The sequence below is a fragment of the Bombus affinis genome, unplaced genomic scaffold (assembly GCF_024516045.1).
Source record: "Bombus affinis isolate iyBomAffi1 unplaced genomic scaffold, iyBomAffi1.2 ctg00000099.1, whole genome shotgun sequence".
Lineage (NCBI taxonomy): Eukaryota > Metazoa > Arthropoda > Insecta > Hymenoptera > Apidae > Bombus > Bombus affinis.
Window position 1 is genome coordinate 386,568 of NW_026108840.1, and position 25,058 is coordinate 411,625.

The 25,058-nt window shown below is 32.4% G+C and overlaps 1 long non-coding RNA gene across 1 annotated transcript in view; it reads right to left on the bottom strand.

Moving 5' to 3' along the window:
- Window positions 1–10,570: 10,570 nt before the first annotated feature.
- The window catches only part of LOC126927407 (uncharacterized), a 43,063-nt gene continuing 28,575 nt past the window's right edge, over window positions 10,571–25,058 (bottom strand). The window contains exon 3 of the long non-coding RNA XR_007715448.1: window positions 10,571–10,783. This is a non-coding gene — a long non-coding RNA (uncharacterized LOC126927407). The remainder of the gene's footprint in view (window positions 10,784–25,058) is intronic.

Here is a 25,058-nt window from a genome sequence, read left to right on the forward strand (position 1 = left end):
GGTAGTAGTATATAACGTTATACGTTATTACTTAATAGTATATAACGTTATACGTTACATGGTAATAGTATATAACGTTATAAGTTATAACGTAACAATATACAACGTTATACGTTAAAACGTAACAATATACAACGTTATACGCTATTACGTAATAATATACAACGTTATACGTTATTACGTAATAATACACAACGTTATACCTTATTACGCAATGGTATATATCATTATACGTTATATGGTATTACTGCATATCGTTATACGTTATTACGTAACAATATACAATGTTATACACTATTACGTAATAATATACAACGTTAGACGATATTACGTAAGTATACACAACGTTATACCTTATTACGCAATGGTATATATCATTATACTTTATATGGTATTACTGCATATCGTTATACGTTATTACGTAACAATATACTACGTTATACATTATTACGTAATAATATACAATGTTATACGTTTTTACGTAATGGTATATATCGTTATACATTATGTGGTAGTAGTATATAACGTTATATGCTATTACGTAGTAATATACAACGTTATACGTTATTACGCAATGGTATATATCGCTATAGATTATATGGTAATACTATATATCGTTATACGTTATTACGTTGCAATATACAACGTTATGCGTTATTACGTATTAATATGCAACGTTATACGTTATATGGTAATACTATGGTAATACTATATAACGTTATACGTTATTACGTAATAGTATATAACGTTATACGTTATATGGAAATAGTATATAACGTTATACGTTATATGGAAATAGTATATAACGTTATACGTTATAACGTAACAATGTACAACGTTATACGTTATTACGTAATGGTATATATCGCTGTACATTATATGGTAATACTATATACCGTTATACGTTATTACGTAATAGTATATAGCGTTATACGTTATAACGTAACAATATACAACGTTATCCGTTATAACGTACCAATATACAGCGTTGTACGCTATTACGTAATAATATACAACGTTATATGTTATTACGTAATAATACACAACGTTATACCTTATTACGTAATGGTATATATCGTTATACGTTATATGGTAATACTATATAACGCTTTACGTCATTACGTAATAGTATATACCGGTATACGTTATAACGTAACAATATACAACGTTATACGTTATTACGTAATAATACACAACGTTATACCTCATTACGTAATGGTATATATCGTTATACGTTATATGGTAATGCTATATAACGCTATACGTTATTACGTAATAGTATATAACGTTATACGATATTACGTAATAATACACAACGTTATACGTTATTACGCAATGGTATATATCATTATACGTTATAAGGTAATACTATATAACGCTGTACGTTATAACGTAATAGTATATAACCTTATACGTTATAACGTAACAATATACAACGTTATACGTTATAACGTACCAATCTACAACGTTGTACGCTATTACGTAATAATATACAACGTTATACGTTATTACGCAATAATACACAACGTTATACGTTATTACTTAATGGTCTATATCGTTATACGTTATATGGTAATACTATATTGCGCTATACGTTATTACGTAATAGTATATACCGGTATACGTTATAACGTAACAATATACAACGTTATACGTTATTACGTACCAATATACAACGTTATACGTTATAACGTACCAATATACATCGTTGCACGCTATTACCTAATAATATACAACGTTATACGTTATTACGTAATAATACACAACGTTATACCTTATTACGTAATGGTATATATCGTTATACGTTATTACGTAACAATATTCAACGTTATACGTTATCTCGTAATAATATACAACGTTATAAGATATTACGTAATAATATGCAACGTTATAGGTTATAATGTAATAGTATATAACGTAATACATTATATGGTAATACTATATATCGTTATACTTTATTAAGTAACAGTATTCAACGTTATACGTTATTACGTAATAATATACAACGTTATACGTTATTACGTAATAATATGCTACGTTATACGTTATATGGTAATACTATGGTAATACTATACAGCGTTATACGTTATAACGTACCAATATACAACGTTGTACGCTATTACGTTATAATATACAACGTTATTCGTTATTACGTAATAATACACAACGTTATACCTCATTACGTAATGGTATATATCGTTATACGTTATATGGTAACGCTATATAACGCTATACGTTATTACGTAATACTATATAACGTTATACGTTATAACGTAACAATGTACAACGTTATACGTTATTAAGCAATGGTATGTATCGCTATACATTACATGGTAATACTATATATCGTTATACGTTATTATGTAACAATATACAACGTTATACGTTATTACGTAATAGTACATAACGTTATACGTTATAACGTAAAAATATATAACGTTATACGTTATAACATATCAATATACATCGTTGCACGCTATTACGTAATAATATACAACGTTATACCTTATTACGTAATAATACACAACGTTATACCTTATTACGTAATGCTATATATCATTATACGTTATTACGTAACGATATTCAACGTTATACGTTATCTCGTAATAATATACAACGTTATAAGTTATTACGTAATAATATGAAACGTTATAGGTTATAACGTAATAGTATACAACGTTATACGTTATTACGTAATAATACACAACGTTATACGTTATTACGTAATGGTATATATCGTTATACGTTATATGGTAATACTATATAACGCTATACGTTATTACGTAATAGTATATACCGGTATACGTTATAACGTAACAATATACAACGTTATACGTTATTACGTACCAATATTCAACGTTATACGTTATTACGTAATAATACACAACGTTATACCTCATTACGTAATGGTATATATCGTTATACTTTATATGGTAATGCTATATAACGCTATAGGTTATTTCGTAATAGTATATAACGTTATACGTTATAACGTAACAATATACAACGTTATACGTTATAACGTACCAATATACAACGTTATACCGTATTACGTAATAACATACAACGTTATAAGATGTTAGGTAATAGTATATAACGTTATACGTTATATGGAATTACTATATAACGATATAGGTAATAGCGTAACAACATACAACGCTATACGTTATTACGTAATAGTATATAACGTTATACGTTATAACTTAACAATATATAACGTTATACGTTATAACGTACCAATATACATCGTTGCACGCTATTACGTAATAATATACAACGTTATACGTTATTAAGTAATAATACACAACGTTATACCTTATTACGTAATGCTATATATCGTTATACGTTGTATGGTAATACTATATAACGCTATACGTTATTACGTAATAGTATATACCGGTATACGTTATAACGTAACAATATACAACGTTATACGTTATTACGTAATAATATACAACGTTATACGTTATTACGTAATAATACACAACGTTATACCTTATTACGTAATGCTATATATCGTTATACGTTGTATGGTAATACTATATAACGCTATACGTTATTACGTAATAGTATATACCGGTATACGTTATAACGTAACAATGTACAACGTTATACGTTATTAAGCAATGGTATACATCGCTATACATTATATGGTAATACTATATATCGTTATACGTTATTACGTAACAATATACAACGTTATACGTTATTACGTAATAGTATATAACGTTATACGTTATAACGAAACAATATGTAACGTTATACGTTATAACGTACCAATATACATCGTTGCACGCTATTATGTAATAATATACAACGTTATACGTTATTAAGTAATAATACACAACGTTATACCTTATTACGTAATGCTATATATCGTTATACGTTGTATGGTAATACTATATAACGCTATACGTTATTACGTAATAGTATATACCGGTATACGTTATAACGTAACAATATACAACGTTATACGTTATTACGTAATAATATACAACGTTATACGTTATTACGTAATAATACACAACGTTATACGTTATTACGTAATGGTATATATCGTTATACGTTATATGGTGATAGTATATAGCGCTATACGTTGTTACGTAATAGTATATACCGGTAAACGTTATAACGTAACAATATACAACGTTATACGTTATTACGTAATAATATACAACGTTATACGTTATTACGTAATAATACACAACGTTATACCTCATTACGTAATGGTATATATCGTTATACGTTATATGGTAATGCTATATAACGCTATACGTTATTACGTAATAGTATATAACGTTATACGTTATATGGTAATACTATGGTAATACTATACAACGTTATACGTTATAACGTACCAATATACATCGTTGCACGCTATTACGTAATAATATACAACGTTATACGTTATTACGTAATAATACACAACGTTATACCTTATTACGTAATGGTATATATCGTTATACGTTATAACGTAACAATATACAACGTTATACGTTATTACGTAATAACATACAACGTTCTACGTTATTACGTAATAATACACAACGTTATACCTCATTACGTAATGGTATATATCGTTATACGTTATATGGTAACGCTATATAACGCTATACGTTATTACGTAATACTATATAACGTTATACGTTATAACGTAACAATGTACAACGTTATACGTTATTAAGCAATGGTATGTATCGCTATACATTACATGGTAATACTATATATCGTTATACGTTATTATGTAACAATATACAACGTTATACGTTATTACGTAATAGTACATAACGTTATACGTTATAACGTAACAATATATAACGTTATACGTTATAACATATCAATATACATCGTTGCACGCTATTACGTAATAATATACAACGTTATACCTTATTACGTAATAATACACAACGTTATACCTTATTACGTAATGCTATATATCGTTATACGTTATATGGTAATACTATATAACGCTATACGTTATTATGTAATAGTATATACCGGTATACGTTATAACGTAACAATATACAACGTTATACGTTATTACGTAATAATACACAACGTTATACCTCATTACGTAATGGTATATATCGTTATACGTTGTATGGTAATGCTATATAACGCTATACGTTATTACGTAATAGTATATAACGTTATACGATATTACGTAATAATACACAACGTTATACGTTATTACGCAATGGTACATATCATTATACGTTATTACGTAACGATATTCAACGTTATACGTTATCTCGTAATAATATACAACGTTATAAGTTATTACGTAATAATATGCAACGTTATAGGTTATAACGTAATAGTATATAACGTAATACATTATATGGTAATACTATATATCGTTATACTTTATTACGTAACAATATTCAACGTTATACGTTATTACGTAATAATATACAACGTTATACGTTATTACGTAATAATATGCAACGTTATACGTTATATGGTAATCCTATGGTAATACTATACAACGTTATACGTTATAACGTACCAATATACAACGTTGTACGCTATTACGTAATAGTATACAACGTTATACGTTATTACGTAATAATACACAACGTTATACGTTATTACGTAATGGTATATATCGTTATACGTTATATGGTAATACTATATAACGCTATACGTTATTACGTAATAGTATATACCGGTATACGTTATAACGTAACAATATACAACGTTATACGTTATTACGTACCAATATTCAACGTTATACGTTATTACGTAATAATACACAACGTTATACCTCATTACGTAATGGTATATATCGTTATACTTTATATGGTAATGCTATATAACGCTATAGGTTATTTCGTAATAGTATATAACGTTATACGTTATAACGTAACAATATACAACGTTATACGTTATAACGTACCAATATACAACGTTATACCGTATTACGTAATAACATACAACGTTATAAGATGTTAGGTAATAGTATATAACGTTATACGTTATATGGTAATACTATATAACGCTATACGTTATTACGTAATAGTATATTGTTACGTTTCGCTATCCAAATTTTGAAATTTTAAACAATGTAGTAGTCGCTGCCACCAGAAACAGTCTAAGGACTGTTTCAATTAGATATTTCTTGTTAGATTATGTAGCGTTGACCGGAGTTTAGGCCACTGGTCAACAATCTCCACGTTTCGGCTAACCTGCTATGCGCAGGAATACTAGCACGGGTGAGGATTGTTTGGAATAAACAGTTATATTATAAATAATTATTACAGGCGGAATTAATGACGAATTATACTAATCATTGATATTATTTATTATTTTAATTATTAATTATTAATAATAATTAATGTTGACTCACCTGACGTTGGCCTCCGCTGATGAACGGGCAGGCCGCTGGGGTGATTCCGGTTTTACAAAGATCGACACTTCTATAATTTTTCGTTTTAATCTTTATTTAATTTGAACAGTGTAAACAACAGTGTGTCCGGACGTGTTTAACAATTCTTTCTTGTTTTCCTGGTCTATTGTGTTGCGATAGTTCGCGTGGTTTAACTTCAAATGTGGGAGAGTCTTCGGTTAGTGTGTCTAGTTCAAATCTCTTGGGTGCGGGATATCAACTCGGTGAATCTTCCTCTCTTTTCCTGATTGGCAAACAAACCTCAGGGGGGTTTCTAGATAAGGCGTCTGCATTCGCGTTTGCCTTACCTTCTTTGTGTATAATGTCGAATTCGAAATCCGCCAATTTTAGTTTCCACTTCCAAGTTCTTGAAGTAGGATCTTTGATAGAATGCATCCACACCAGAGGTTTATGATCGGTTATAATGGTGAATTTTCTCCCGTACAAATACGGTCGGAAGTGCATTGCGCTGTAAACGATCGCTAGGCATTCCTTTTCTATCGTGGAATAATTTTGTTCGGCGGGGTTCAATAATCTTGAGGCGTATGCGATCGGTAGGTCTTTTCCGATAGGTCCTTGGCTTAGTACGCCGCCCCCGGCATATCCAGATGCGTCTGTCGTGAGATTGAATGGTTGAGAGAAGTCCGGGTACTGCAAAATGGGTTCTGTTATAAGGGCTGTTTTCAAGGTGTTGAATGCATCTTCTTGGTTTTCCGTCCACTTGAACGCAACGTCCTTTTTTAGTAATTGCGTCAATGGTTTCGCAACCTTGGAGAAATTGGGTATGAACCTTCGGTAATATCCAGCTAATCCCAAAAATTGTTTAACATTTTTTGATTTCCTTGGCCGTGGAAAGTTTGAAACTGCCTCGATTTTCTTTGGGTCAGGTTTAACTCCATTCTCACTGATTACATGTCCCAAATATTTTACTTCGTGCCGTAAGAATTCGCACTTGTCCGGTTGCAGTTGCAATTTAGCTCTCCGTAATCTGTCCATAAGTCGATTAAATTTAATCTCATGTTCGTGAATGGATGTGGAATAAATTACTATATCATCCGGATAAACGAACAGCTCTATTCCTTGCAACCCTGACAGTATCGAATTCATCAACCGCTGGAACGTTGCTGGTGCATTTTTCAGTCCGAAAGGCATTCGTTTGAACTGAAAATGACCATATGGCGTCGAGAATGCAGTTTTGTGGGCATCTTTCGATGACATACGGACTTGGTGGAACTCAGATGCTAGATCGAACGTGGAAAAGTATTTCGCACTTCCCAATTGGTCCAATATTTCAGTGATATTGGGTAGTGGATAGGCATCGCCTATTGTTTTGTCATTTAATTTCCTGTAATCAATAACCATTCTCCATCGTTTATTACCTTGAGAGTCCGGTTTCTTCGGCACGATCCATAATGGGGAGTTATACGGAGATGTCGATGATTCCACAACGTCCGTTTCTAGTAGTTCTTGAATCTGGCGGTTTATTTCTTCCCGATGTACGGGAGGATACCGGTATTGTTTAACATTGATCGGTATCTCATCTGTGGTAGCAATTTCGTGTTGTAAAACGTCTGTTCCTTCTAGTGTCTCCCCTGGGAGATGAAATCTATCTTGATTCTTCCGTATTAGCGCTTCGACGTTCCTCTTTTCTTCTTCATTTAAATGCTCTAGTCGCAATAATTCCATTATTTTGTCGAACCTATTTCCCTCAGATGCTGAAACGGCGTTGCACGTAGTATGAGAGGGCGGAGTAGGAGTTGCAAATTTTTTTATTACTATTGTGGGTACGGTAAATTCGTAATCCCTCGAGGTGGTATTAATTATTCTTAAATAACCACGTCCCTTATGGTTTTTCACGACCGCATTTCCGAAATAGACTCCCTTAATCGGTTCGATTTTGGGGATGAATCACTCAATTTCCTCCGGATTTGCGATATTTATGGTACAGGGTACCGAACTTCGTTTCGGCACAATTATCTTTTCTTTTGTATCAAACGGGATGTAGATATCCCACCATTTGATATGTTTTTGCCCGTAATCCAAACGGGCTCTGTATTTTGCAAAAAATTCGGAACCTAAGATTCCGTCTTGATTGATCAGCAGGGAATCATCAACTACATGGAAAGTAACGGGGTGGCCCGCAACCTGTATTATTGTCTGCCCTAGGGTGACCAGGCTCGTTGCCGCAATTCCTCGAACTTCAATTATCTCTTGCTCGTTGATGATCGCTGACTCGGGTAAGGCAGGTTTCTTGATAATGTTAATTTCTGATCCGGAGTCTAGCAGTACGTTCGCCTTCGTTTTCAAATCTGGGGAGACTATTCTCGCGGTAGGAGTATTTGAGGTTTCTTTTATTTCTATTGAAACCATCCGGAAAGGTCGACGTCCGAATCTGAATCCAACACCCGGTGATACTTGTATGGGACGTTTAGGAATATTTTCAGTAGATTTAGAATTATTCTTTGAATTTTTATTACAAACCTTTTTGCTTATAGATTCTGTTTTGGGTTTAGGGATGGCTATACTTTTATTCTCTATAGTCTGAGTTTTCTTAGAATTTAATGGCTTGACTTTGAGTTCGATAAAGTTACTTTCTGATGGTTTTATAGAAGTTTTTGAGGGTGATACGCTCGCTATCTCTTTTCGTATTATATTTGAAACGTTCACAAAATTCGTGGAACTTTGCTTTTGTATTCTTGCCGAGTCAACCGTGATATTAGGCAGGGGATAAACGTCGCCTTTCGTTTCGTCGTTCAATTTCCTAGTTTCTGCCTCTTCTGAAAGTTCTTTGATATTAGTGTTGTTTATTTTGGCTGGGGATTCGGGAGATTTTTCACTCATGATTTCGTCTGTGGTGCCGTGCGTCCTCTTGCTACTTAAAGTAACATCGTCTTTTATCGCAGCAACGGAACAGTGTTTGTATTGGAAGGTTGCTTGTTTCAAATAATCAGCACCCCTCCTTTGACTTGGATCTCTTTTGAGATGTTTACCTACGCATTTTTCTTTCCAGGTTATTGCTCTTGCTCTTTTCCTAATATCTTTCTCTATTCCCGGGTCGCTTAGACGATTCCGCGACGGCGATACAAATCTCCAATCCTGGTGGTGGTTTCTGATGTTGTTACTATCGTATAGGGGACGAGTGTTGTTTCCATTATAATTATTCGGAGGTGTCGGACGATTCTGCGTCGGCGGCACGAATCTTCGATCCTGGCGGTTGTTTCTGATGTTGTTACTATCGTATAGGGGACGAGTGTTGTTTCCATTATAATTATTCGGAGGTGTCGGACGATTCTGCGTCGGCGGCACGAATCTTCGATCCTGGCGGTTGTTTCTGATGTTGTTACTATCGTATAGGGGACGAGTGTTGTTTCCATTATAATTATTCGGAGGTGTCGGACGATTCTGCGTCGGCGGCACGAATCTTCGAGCTCGTTCGCATGCCCTTAAAAATTGAAATACCGGTGGTCGATGGCCGTCGAACACTGGCACTGACTTGATCGTGTCTTTTAGTTTAATTGGTTGAAAATTATCATTAATGGGTCTTATTCCTCGCGGAATTAACGGCGTCGATGTGGGAATTTCGGTATCTCTCGATTCCCTACTTGCACGCAGGTCTTCTTCCACTCTGCTTAGACTTGCATTAATGTCGGTTAGTACGCGAAAATTCTCGTCACACGCTTTCAATTTTTCCGACAACAACGTAATCGTGTCCTCGTTTAGTGAGTCTCGTGCGACCGCCATGTTTTTTTTTTCCTTTCTTTTTGTATATGTTTATGTGTATGTTTCAGTTAATAAATTGAAAAAACTTTAAACCTATGAGCGTATGTTATTGTTTATACCAACTGTAATCCTCCGTGGAGCGTATCCCACCGCTGCCACCAAAATTTTTATCTATATATATATATATATTGTTACGTTTCGCTATCCAAATTTTGAAATTTTAAACAATGTAGTATTCGCTGCCACCAGAAACAGTCTAAGGACTGTTTCAATTAGATATTTCTTGTTAGATTATGTAGCGTTGACCGGAGTTTAGGTCACTGGTCAACAATCTCCACGTTTCGGCTAACCTGCTATGCGCAGGAATACTAGCACGGGAGAGGATTGTTTGGAATAAACAATTATATTATAAATAATTATTACAGGCGGAATTAATGGCGAATTATACTAATCATTGATATTATTTATTATTTTAATTATTAATTATTAATAATAATTAAAGTTGACTCACCTGACGTTGGCCTCCGCTGATGAACGGGCAGGCCGCTGGGGTGATTCCGGTTTTACAAAGATCGACACTTCTATAATTTTTCGTTTTAATCTTTATTTAATTTGAACAGTGTAAACAACAGTGTGTCCGGACGTGTTTAACAATTCGAAATTCTAACACAAAAACTTGAGCCAACTATTGTTTTAATTCTAACTGACTAATAACAATTATTTTATAATTCGAACTGACTAATAACATTTATATCTCGTAATTCTTAAACTCGAACTGGAACGAACAATTATTCTCTAATCCTAACTTAAATTCTAATTAAATCAACTGAACGAACTGATATCAGACTCACTCAAATTCAATTGAACGATTAACAATTACTCTCCTTATTTTCGCTAAATTCTCCTGAACCAACTAATCACAATTGCTCTATCCTATTTCTTTATTCTAACTGAATTACTCTTCTTTAATTTCGTTAAATTCTCCCGAACGCTAACAATTTCTCTGACTTTATTCTAACTGAACCAACTAATGGCAGTTACTCTCTTTTCACAATTACTCTGATTGTTCTAACTGAACCACTAACAATTAATCGCTAACGCTAACGCTAACAATTAATCTGACTCTTCTTTATTTTTCGCTAAATTCTCCCGAACGCTAACAATTACTCTCTTCTATTCCTTTATTCAACTGACCCGCTAACAATTACTCTCTGATTTGAATTGTGTCGCTACGCTTTTAATAATGACATCCCCAATGGGATGACAGTCACGTGACAGTTCGTTCCGGTGGGAATCGCAATGCTGCAGGTTTTTAGAGTTTCCATGAGAGAACGTGGATTTTGATGATTACAGGTTATGTTGAGTGATGGACACAAAAGCGTCCGCGCCTGTGCGAACTGTGTGAGTATGTGTTTTTAGTATTCTATCTCGTTTCGCATGTTGTTTGTTTCCTTAAACTTGTGAATTTGCTTTAGCGCAAGAGGAAGAAGATATGTGAATGGTACGAGATGACGTGATCGACGTGCGTGTGTGAATATGTGCGAAGGATGATGCTGAAGTGGCGGTTTTCCATCCAAATAGGCACAGTGGCACCTTCGTTGGCGTCGTGTCCTGATGATCTTTTGACAATTTGGTTTTATTTGACAATATGGGATATATTTTGCTCCTTGTAGATTTATATGTCCATATTTGCTATATATTAAATCGTGTATATTTTATATTACTTCCTTGTTATTAGGTTATTAGTTGTGTAACTCCAGTTTCTGATCTATGGAAAGTGGTGAAACGTCTTCACGAAATACAATTTCATTCGTTTTCCTCCCTTGCATTGGCACGCTGTGAGTGGTGTCGACTTCCAGATGAGGTTTGTGCATCTTGATTATTATGCATTTAATGATAGATACTTTGTCAGAGGTTCCCATGCGGATTGTCGCGGTGTGTATCTTGTTATGATTTCTTTTATTTAGTTCATCCTGCTTCTGTCGTGTTTTATTCACTGCATATGATATTTCAGTGCAAGAAGAAGAAGAATTGTAAAGAATCCGTAAGTGGCCCTAGAAGAGGCAGTCATCGTGTGAGGTGTTGTCGGCAGGAACGAAGAGTCGAAGTTGTTGAAGAAGTCGTGTGACATTTGTATTGTTTCCGGTTATATACAACGCTATTTCACATATCTATGTATATATATATATTATTATATTATTATATATTATTATACTAAATCTTCAGTTGGTTTAGTTGAATGTTCAGTAATGTAATTTTTACAAGGTGGTTTTGTATATTAGATGAGTAGTTGTTCGATATAATAATATGTGTATATATATATGTCGGAGATGGAAAAACACCGGAACCTCTCCTTGGATTCTCGGGAATACCGTAATGTCGTAATTTAGATTAAACAAATGTCGCTCCGATTGTTCGAGGTTTATGATAGTGAGCTTGGGCTCGAGGCGACAACCAGTCGCCGAACGTAACCGCGGTCAAGGGATGAACGTTTTATCTAACAAAGGCACAGAGTAACTCTATACCTCTCCTTTAAAGAAATAGCCGTAGCGACACGTGGCAGTAAATATTTCAAAGGTTTCTGTTCCGTGGCTCGCCACACGCAGATCCTATCCTTCGGGTAAGATGATCTCCAGATGTCAATATACCTCCGCAGTATGTTTAGCTAACTTGAGGACCCGCAATAAACCTTAAGATTTAGTCAAGCAAAGTTCTTCATTTAGACAAACAGTCCTTGTTGCAACTACGGGACGATAGGAGAAGCCTATCTTCCACGAACGATGCCCCCGTCAACAACCGCCCCTCAAGGGCGGCCAGCATCTCTTTCAAAACGCCGATATGGAGATCGACCAATTAGCAACAGCGCTAATTTCCGTCACCTTTGGAACGAAAGCTTTCTTTGACGAATCCGAGGATCTCATGTCCTTAGACCCACCCATTATAGTTTTCCTCGACGGCATCGTCGAGACGGAGAGTTACTATCCGGTACGATCTCGACGACGATTCAAGTAACTCTCGGATACGTAGTGATGGCCCCATGCATTAACATTGAGTACAACTTAGACGCTAAAGAAGAGTAGAGTTCGTCATCCCGTTGACCGTGGATTCGTTATTGAGCCTAAGATCATTGTCATTAGCTTCTCGAGTATCAAATTATCGCGATTACTTGTCCAATTCCAACATGGTCATGTTTGCACTAGTAAATATCTCCTCTATTGCATAGTGATCACGTCTAGTGTCAAGAGGGATTCGTTTACGCCCTTAACCCTAACTCTAATCGTAACGCCAACCCGACATATATATATACATTTCACAATGTAATTTTCCATTATGTAAAATATATATATGCATATGTATATGTGCGCGTATTGTTATTCTCATTGTTTCTCGGATCGTTAATTGGTTGAATATTCCATAATGTGGATTTCGTATATAATTCTCTAGGTTCGTAGAAATATAATTCTATATATTTATTTCTTTGCGTTTTAATGGTTTAATAACGTATACATACATATATATATATATATATATATATATATTATGAATTTTTCCCAAAGATACGCGTACGCATGTGTATATCTATATATGTGTGTGTCGCAGAGTAATCTTGTATACAATTTTCACTTTCATTAGAATGCTGATGTAGTGTAGTATATTTTATTTCTTTTATATTTTATTAGATTACCAATTATTCAGATTCACGAAGTAGGTCACACACACAGATATGCACACACGTGTGTGTATATACATGTGTTTTCGCAGAGAAATCTCATACATTTGAATCGCGGCTTGTTTTATTTATTGGTTCATTTAATTATTTCATTTTATTTGTATTTTATATGTCATTGCTGATTGGTTGTAGTGTTTCTTCTTATTGATTCATTTATTTCATTTTGATTGTCTGTCGTATAATTCTTTTTATTTTGATTGGTTGTTTATTAGTTAATTTATTATTATTGGTCGTGTTTAATTATTCATAAGTTATTGGTTCGTGGCGTCACGTGCGGAACGCGGGACGTGACAATACAACGTTATACGTTATTACGTAATGGTATATATCGTTATACATTATGTGGTAGTAGTAAAACCTTAAAACGTTATACGTTTTTACTTAATAGTATATAACGTTATAAGTTACATGGTAATACTATATAACGTCATACGTTATAACGTAACAATATACAACGTTATACGTTATTAAGTAATGGTATATATCGCTATACATTATATGATAATACTATATATTGTTATACATTATCACGTAACAATATACAACGTTATACGTTATTACGTAATAGTACATAACGTCATACGTTCTAACGTAACAATATACAACGTTATACGTTGTAACGTACCAATATGCAACGTTATACGTTAAGCGTAATGATACACAACGTTATACGTTATTACGCAGTGGTATATATCATTATACGTTATATGGTAATACTGTATATCGTTATACGTTATTACGTAACAGTATACTACGTTATACATTATTACGTAATAATATACAACGTTATACGTTATTACGTAATGGTATATATCGTTATACATTATATGGTAGTAGTATATAACGTTATACGTTTTTACTTAATAGTATATAACGTTATGCGTTATATGGTAATACTATATAACGTTATACGTTATAACGTAACGATATACAACGTTATACGTTATAACGTACAAATATACAACGTTATACGCTATTACGTAATAATATACAACGTTATACGTTATTACGTAATGATATATGTCGCTATACATTATATGGTAATACTATATATTGTTATACATTATTACGTAACAATATACAACGTTATACGTTACTTCGTAATAATATACAACGTTATACTTTATTACGTAACCATATTCAACGTTATACGTTATTACGTAATAGTATATATCGTTATACGTTATATGGTAATAGTATATACCGGTATACGTTATAACGTAACAATATACAACGTTATACGTTATTACGTAATAATATACAACGTTATACGTTATTACGTAATAATACACAACGTTATACCTCATTACGTAATGGTATATATCGTTATACGTTATATGGTAATGCTATATAACGCTATACGTTATTACGTAATAGTATATACCGCTATACGTTATAACGTAAGAATTTACAACGTTATACGTTATAACGTACCAATATACAACGTTATACGCTATTACGTAATAATATACAACGTTATACGTTATTACGTAATAGTATGCAACGTTATACGTTATATGGTAATATAATGGTAATGCTATATAACGTTATACGTTATTACGTAATAGTATATGACGTTATACGTTATATGGAAATACTATATAACGTTATACGTTATAACGTTACAATGTACAACGTTATACGTTATTACGTAATAGTATATAACGTATTACATTATATGGTAATACTATATATCGTTATACTTTATTACGTAACAATATTCAACGTTATACGTTATTACGTAATAACATACAACGTCATACGTTATTACGTAATAATGTACAACGTTATAAGTTGTTACGTAATAGTATATAACATTATACGTTATATGGAAATACTACATAACGTTATAGGTAATAGCGTAACAACATACAACGATATACGTTATTACGTAATAGTATATAACGTAATACATTATATGGTAATACTATATATCGTTATACTTTATTACGTAATAATATTCAACGTTATACGTTATTACGTAATAGTATATATCGTTATACGTTATTACGTAATAGTATGCAACGTTATACGTTATATGGTAATATAATGGTAATGCTATATAACGTTATACGTTATTACGTAATAGTATATAACGTTATACGTTATATGGAAATACTATATAACGTTATACGTTATAACGTAACAATGTACAACGTCTTACGTTATTACGTAATGGTATATATCGCTGTACATTATATGGTAATACTATATATAGTTATACGTTATTACGTAACAATATACAACGTTATACGTTATTACGTAATAGTATATAACGTTGTACGTTATAACGTAACAATATACAACGTTATACGTTATTACGTAATGGTATATATCGCTATACATTATATGGTAATACTATATATCGTTATACGTTATTACGTAACAATATTCAACGTTATACGTTTTTACGTAATGGTATATATCTCTATGCATTATATGGTAATACTGTATATCGTTATACGTTATTACGTAACAATATTCAACGTTATACGTTTTTACGTAATAATATACAACGTTGTACGTTATTACGAAATTGTAAAAGGTATGTAAATATGAAACCGGAATTTCTGTATAGAAAATAAACTTTTATTGTATGATAATTATATCGTATATTGTAATAATATATATCATTATACGTTATTACGTAATACTATATAACGTTATAGGTAATAGCGTAACAACATACAACGATATACGTTATTACGTAATAGTATATAACGTAATACATTATATGGTAATACTATATATCGTTATACTTTATTACGTAATAATATTCAACGTTATACGTTATTACGTAATAGTATATATCGTTATACGTTATTTGGTAATAGTATATAACGGTATACGTTATTACGTAATAATATACAACGCTATTCGTTATTACGTAATATTATTTAGCTTCATACGTTATTACGTAATAGCATATAACGATATTCGTTGTGTGGTAACACTATATAACGATAAACGTTATAACGTCACAATATACAACGTTATACGTTATTACTTAATAGTATATACCGTTATACGTTATATGGTAATACTATATAACGCTATACGTTATTACGTAATAGTATATAACATTATACGTTATAACGTAACAATATACAACGTTATACGTTATAACGTACCAATATACAACGTTATACGCAATTACGTAATAATATACAACCTTATGCGTCATTACGTAATAAAATGCAACGTTATACGCTATATGGTAATACTATGATTATACTATATAACGTTATACGTTATTACGTAATAGTATATAACGTTATACGTTATATGGAAATACTATATAATGTTATACGTTATAACGTAATAATGTACAACGTTATACGTTATTACGTAATGGTATATATCGCTATACATTATATGGTAATACTATATATTGTTACACGTTATTACGTAACGATATACAACGTTATACGTTATTACTTAACAGTATATAACGTAATACATTATATGGTAATACTATATATCGTTATACTTTATTACGTAACAATATTCAACGTTATACGTTATTGCGTAATAATATACCACGTTATACGTTGTTACGTAATAATATGCAACGTTATACGTTATACGGTAATACTATGGTAATACTATATAACGTTATATGGTAATACTATGGTAATACTACATAACGTTATACGTTATTACGTAATAGTATGCAACGTTATACGTTATATGGTAATAAAATGGTAATACTATATAACGTTATACGTTATTACGTAATAGTATATAACGTTATACGTTATATGGAAATACTATATAACGTTATACGATATAACGTAACAATGTACAACGTTATACGTTATTACGTAATGGTATATATCGCTATACATTATATGGTAATACTATATATTGTTACACGTTATTACGTAACGATATACAACGTTATACGTTATTACTTAATAGTATATAACGTAATACATTATATGGTAATACTATATATCGTTATACTTTATTACGTAACAATATTCAACGTTATACGTTATTGCGTAATAATATACCACGTTATACGTTGTTACGTAATAATATGCAACGTTATACGTTATGCGGTAATACTATGGTAATACTATATAACGTTATATGGTAATACTATGGTAATACTATATAACGTTATACGTTATTACGTAATAGTATATAACGTTATACGTTATATGGAAATAATATACAACGTTATACGTTATTACGTAATAATACACAACGTTATACCTTATTACGTAATGGTATATATGGTTATACGTTATATGGTAATACTATATAACGTTATACGTTATAACGTAACAATATACAACGTTATACGTTATAACGTACCAATATACAACGTTATACGCTATTACGTAATAATATACAACGTTATACGTTATTACGTAATAGTATGCAACGTTATACGTTATATGGTAATAAAATGGTAATACTATAGAACGTTATACGTTATTACGTAATAGTATATAACGTTATACGTTATTACGTAATAGTATATAACGTTATACGTTATATGGAAATACTATATAACGTTATACGTTATAACGTTACAATGTACAACGTTATAAGTTATTACGTAATAGTATATAACGTAATACATTATATGGTAATACTATATATCGTTATACTTTATTACGTAACAATATTCAACGTTATACGTTATTACGTAATAGTATATCTCGTTAAACGTTATATGGTAATAGTATATAACGGTATACGTTATTACGTAATAATATACAACGTTATTCGTTATTACGTAATATTATTTAGCCTCATACGTTATTACGTAATAGTATATAACGATATTCGTTGTATGGTAACACTATATAACTATATACGTTATAACGTCACAATATACAACGTTATACGTTATTACTTAATAGTATATATCGTTATACGTTATATGGTAATACTATATAACGCTATACGTCATTACGTAATAGTATATAACCTTATACGTTATAACGTAACAATATACAACGTTATACGTTATAACGTACCAATATACAACGTTATACGTAATTACGTAATAATATACAACGTTATACGTTATTACGTAATAAAATGCAACGTTATACGCTATATGGTAATACTATGGTTATACTATATAACGTTATACGTTATTACGTAATAGTATATAACGTTATACGTTATAACGTAATAATATACAACGTTATACGTTATTACGTAATAATATGCAACGTTATACGTTATATGGTAATACTATGGTTATACTATATAACGTTATACGTTATTACGTAATGGTATATATCGCTATACATTATATGGTAATACTATATATCGTTATACGTTATTAAGTAATAATATACAACGTTATAAGTTATTACGTAATAGTATGCAACGTTATACGTTATAAAGTAATAGTATATAACGTAATACATTATATGGTAATACTATATATCGTAATACTTTATTTCGTAACAATATTCAACGTTATACGTTATTGCGTAATAATATACCACGTTATACGTTGTTACGTAATAATATGCAACGTTATACGATATATGGTAATACTATGGTAATACTATATAACGTTATACGTTATTACGTAATAGTATATAACGTTATACGTTATATGGAAATACTATATAACGTTATACGATATAACGTAACAATGTACAACGTTATACGTTATTACGTAATGGTATATATCGCTATACATTACATGGTAATACTATATATTGTTACACGTTATTACGTAACAATATACAACGTTATACGTTATACGTTATATGGTAATGGTATATAACGGTATACGTTATTACGTAATAATATACATCGTTATTCGTTATTACGTAATAATATACAACTTTATACGTTATTACGTAATAACATACAACGTCATACGTTATTACGTAATAATATACAACGTTATACGTTATTACGTAATAGTATATACCGTTATACGTTATATGGTAATACTATATAACGCTATACGTTATTACGTAATATTATAACCTTATACGTTATAACGTAACAAAATACAACGTTATACGTTATAACGTACCAATAAACAACGTTATACGTTATAACGTACCAATATACAACGTTATACGCTATTATGTAATAATATACAACGTTATACGTTATTACGTAATAAAATGCAACGTTATACGTTATATGGTAATAGTATGGTAATGCTATATAACGTTATACATTATTACGTAATAGTATATAACGTTATACGTTATATGGAAATACTATATAACGTTATACGTTATAACGTAACAATGTACAACGTTATAGGTTATTACGTAATGGTATATATCGCTATACATTATATGGTAATACTATATATCGTTATACGTTATTACATAACAATATTCAACGTTATACGTTTTTACGTAATAATATACAACGTTGTACGTTATTACGTAATTGTAAAAGGTATGTATATATGAAACCGGAATTTCTGTATAGAAAATAAACTTTTATTGTATGATAATATTATCGTATATTGTAATAATATATAACATTATACTTTATTACGTAATACTATATAACGTTATACGTAATAGCGTAGCAATATACAACGATATACGTTATTACGTAATATTATATAACGTAATACATTACACGGTAATACTATATAACGTCATTCGTTATTACGTAATAGTATATATCGTTATACGTTATATGCTAATACTATATAACGCTATACGTTATTACGTAATAGTATATACCGGTATACGTTATAACGTAACAATATACAACGTTATACGTTATTACGTAATAATACACAACGTTATACCTCATTACGTAATGGTGTATATCGTTATACGTTATGTGGTAATGCTATATAACGCTATACGTTATTACGTAATAGCATATAACGTTATACGTTATAACGTAACAATGTACAACGTTATACGTTATTACGTAATGGTATATATCGCTGTACATTATATGGTAATACTATATATCGTTATACGTCATTACGTAACAATATTCAACGTTATACGTTTCTACGTAATAATATACAACGATGTACGTTATAACGAAATTGTAAAAGGTATGTAAATATGAAACCGGAATTTCTGTATAGAAAATAAACTTTTATTCTATGATAATTATATCGTATATTGTAATAATATATAACATTATACGTTATTACGTATTACTATATAACGTTATACGTAATAGCGTAGCAATATACAACGATATACGTTATTACGTAATATTATATAACGTAATACATTACACGGTAATACTATGTAACGTCATTCGTTATTACGTAATAGTATATAACCTTATACGCTATAACGTAACAATATACAACGTTATACGTTATTACGTAATGGTATATATCGCTGTACATTATATGGTAATACTATATATCGTTATACGTCATTACGTAACAATATTCAACGTTATACGTTTCTACGTAATAATATACAACGATGAACGTTATTACGAAATTGTAAAAGGTATGTAAATATGAAACCGGAATTTCTGTATAGAAAATAAACTTTTATTCTATGATAATTATATCGTATATTGTAATAATATATAACATTATACGTTATTACGTAATACTATATAACGTTATACGTAATAGCGTAGCAATATACAACGTTATACGTTACTACGTAATTGTACACAACGTTATACCTCATTACGTAATGGTATATAACGTTATACCTTACATGGCAATACTATATAACGTTATACGTTATAACGTAACAATATACAACGTTATACGTTATAACGTACCAATATACAAAGTTATACGCTATTACGTAATAATATACAACGTTATACGTTATTACGTAATAATATGCAACGTTATACGTTATATGGTAATACTATGGTTATACTATATAACGTTATACGTTATAACGTAACAATATACAACGTTATACGTTATAACGTACCAATATACAAAGTTATACGCTATTACGTAATAATATACAACGTTATACGTTATTACGTAATAAAATGCAACGTTATACGCTATATGGTAATACTATGGTAATACTATATAACGTTATACGTTATTACGTAATAGTATATAACGTTATACGTTATTACGTAATAGTATATAACGTTATACGTTATATGGATATACGATATAACGTTATACGTTATAACGTAACAATGTACAACGTTATACGTTATTACGTAATGGTATATATCGCTGTACATTATATGGTAATACTATATATAGTTATACGTTATTACGTAACAATATACAACGTTATACGTTATTACGTAATAGTATATAACGTTATACGTTATAACGTATCAATATACAACGTTATACGTTATAACGTACCAATATACAACGATGTACGCTATTACGTAATAATATACAACGTTATACGTTATTACGTAATGGTATATATCGCTATACATTATATGGTAATACTATATATCGTTATACGTTATAACGTACCAATATACAACGTCATACCGTATTACGTAATAACATACATCGTCATACGTTATTACGTAATAATATACAACGTTATAAGCTGTTACGTAATAGTATATAACGTTATACGTTATAACGTAACAATGTACAACGTTATACGTTATAACGTACCAATATACAAAGTTATACGCTATTACGTAATAATATAATACGTTATACGTTATTACGTAATAATATGTAACGTTATACGTTATATGGTAATACTATGGTTATACTATATACCGTTATACGTTATTACGTAATAGCATATAACGTTATACGCTATTACGTAATAATATACAACGTTATACGTTATTACGTAATAAAATGCAACGTTATACGTTATATGGTAATACTATGGTAATGCTATATAACGTTATACGTCATTACGTAATAGTATATAACGTTATACGTTATAAGGTAATACTATATAACGCTATACGTTATTACGTAATAGTATATACCGGTATACGTTATAACGTAACAATATACAACGTTATACGTTTTTACGTAATGGTATATATCGCTGTACATTATATGGTAATACTATATATCGTTATACGTTACTACGTTATAATATACAATGTTTTGCGTTATTACGTAATTATATATATCGTTATACATTATCTGGTAGTAGTATATAACGTTATACGTTATTACTTAATAGTATATAACGTTATACGTTATTACGTAATAGTATATAACGTCATACGTTATTAAGTAATAGTATATAACGTTATACGTTATTACGTAATAGTATATAACGTTATACGTTATATGGAAATACTATATAACGTTATACTTTATTACGTAACCATGTACAGCGTTATACGTTATTACGTAATGGTATATATCGCTGTACATTATATGGTAATACTATATATAGTTATACGTTATTACGTAACAATATACAACGTTATACGTTATACGTTATAACGTAACAATATACAACGTTATACGTTATAACGTACCAATATACAACGATGTACGCTATTACGTAATAATATACAACGTTATACGTTATTACGTAATGGTATATATCGCTATACATTATATGGTAATACTATATCGAAATGACTGGCGGCGGCAAGCAGAACGGACACGTGTACGTCGCTCCGTAGGCATAACCGAAATATCTGGGTAAATTAAAGAACTCGGGCAGAAAGTGCACGAAAGTGAAGTTTCTAGCGCTCCGGAATGAGGGGGAATACAAGAAATAAGGGAGCTCGCTGGTATAAAAGCGAGAGAAACGATTGAAAGTGCTGTGTGTGGAAAGTGAGGTTAGGGGCAGAGGGAAGGCCATCTTGGGTCGCGAGACCGAAGCGCCACCGGGCGGGCTACCTGGGTAACCAAGGAGCGGGAGAGCGCCCCCGTGGAGGGCCAGTCAAAACTCCCCGCGTCGAACAGTGATAGGGACACTGCGAGTTTAAGTATCCGGTCATCAGACAGACGACTGGCGACCTTACGACGACATCGGCAAGTATTTAGGACACGAATCGCATACACGCGGAAGGATACACCTCAAAAATACATATATATATATGTATATTAAAATCATAAACACAATATGGACAAGTACTACAAGGTAAGTAAACTTACGGCTCAGGGGGTTTCGGAGCTTCCAGGCCCCGTCGGGGATTCGAGTAGCGTCCCAGGCTCGACCCGACGGTCACCCAACGACTGGACGAACGGCGAGGGGAAGGTCGATCCCAGGGCCTCCCCTCGTTCGGTAAACACGACCGGGGACCAAGAAACACCCGCAGATGTCACAGAGGGAAAGATGTGCAAAAAAAGCACAAGAAGATACCTCGAATTTGATGAAGACATCGCGGGATTCATCGAGGAGGTCGAGATGCCAATGCAGGCACTCAAGGATAAGACACCACCCACCGTAAAGGCGACCCGATTCGCAAAGGAAAAAATCCCGAAAGGTGACAAGATCACCAGATATTTGAGAAAGTCCCCAGTGGAGGGGAGGGCGGGCAAGACAACGAGAAGCCTGGCCAGAAGCCAGCCGATGGCAAGGAAGGACGAAGCGGCCAGCACCTCGGAGCTGGACACACCGGCGGAAATGTCGGACAGCGGCAGCGCAGCGGCGGCGCCAAGGGAAAGTCTCAGGAGGAAGGCCATGGCGAACAGAGCAACGGCCGAGACCGAAAGCAATGACGAGGACAGTATCGTCATCAAAATGAGCGAATGGAAGACGATGACGGAAATCATCACAGAAGTCTTCCGCGAAATCCAATACATAGGTAGCAGACTCTACCTCATGAGCAAAAAGGATACCGACATCAAGGAAAGGAGGGACGCTATCAGTAAAAAATCGTCCAAGCTCCACTCGATGTTGGACGAGATGAGGCTCAAGAGGAACGCTAGGACAGTCACGGCCACCTGGATGACCACCCCTCCGGGGAGGAGTGAGGAGAAGGAAGGAAAAAGGAAGGAGAGATCGCCCGTCGAGGGGAAGGGCGACACCAAGAGAAAGAGACCAACGACCATGGAGGCCTCCTACGCAGGAGCCTGTGCCGGAAACAGCTCGGCAAAAGCGACTACTGACTACACGGACAGCGATGTAAAGGATGACTGGATCCCTGTCCGCGGAAGGAGAGGAAAAAGAACGGACACCCCGACGGTGGTCAGTAAGGCGAACGCAGGAAGGGCGGCATTGGACAAGCCAAGGAGGCCGGAGGGACCGAAGAGGATTCGTAACAGACCCGAAGCCATCCTCGTCAGAGTAGGGCAAGACAAGGAGTGGATCCAGGCCTACAAAGACCTGATGGGGGCAAAGGAGA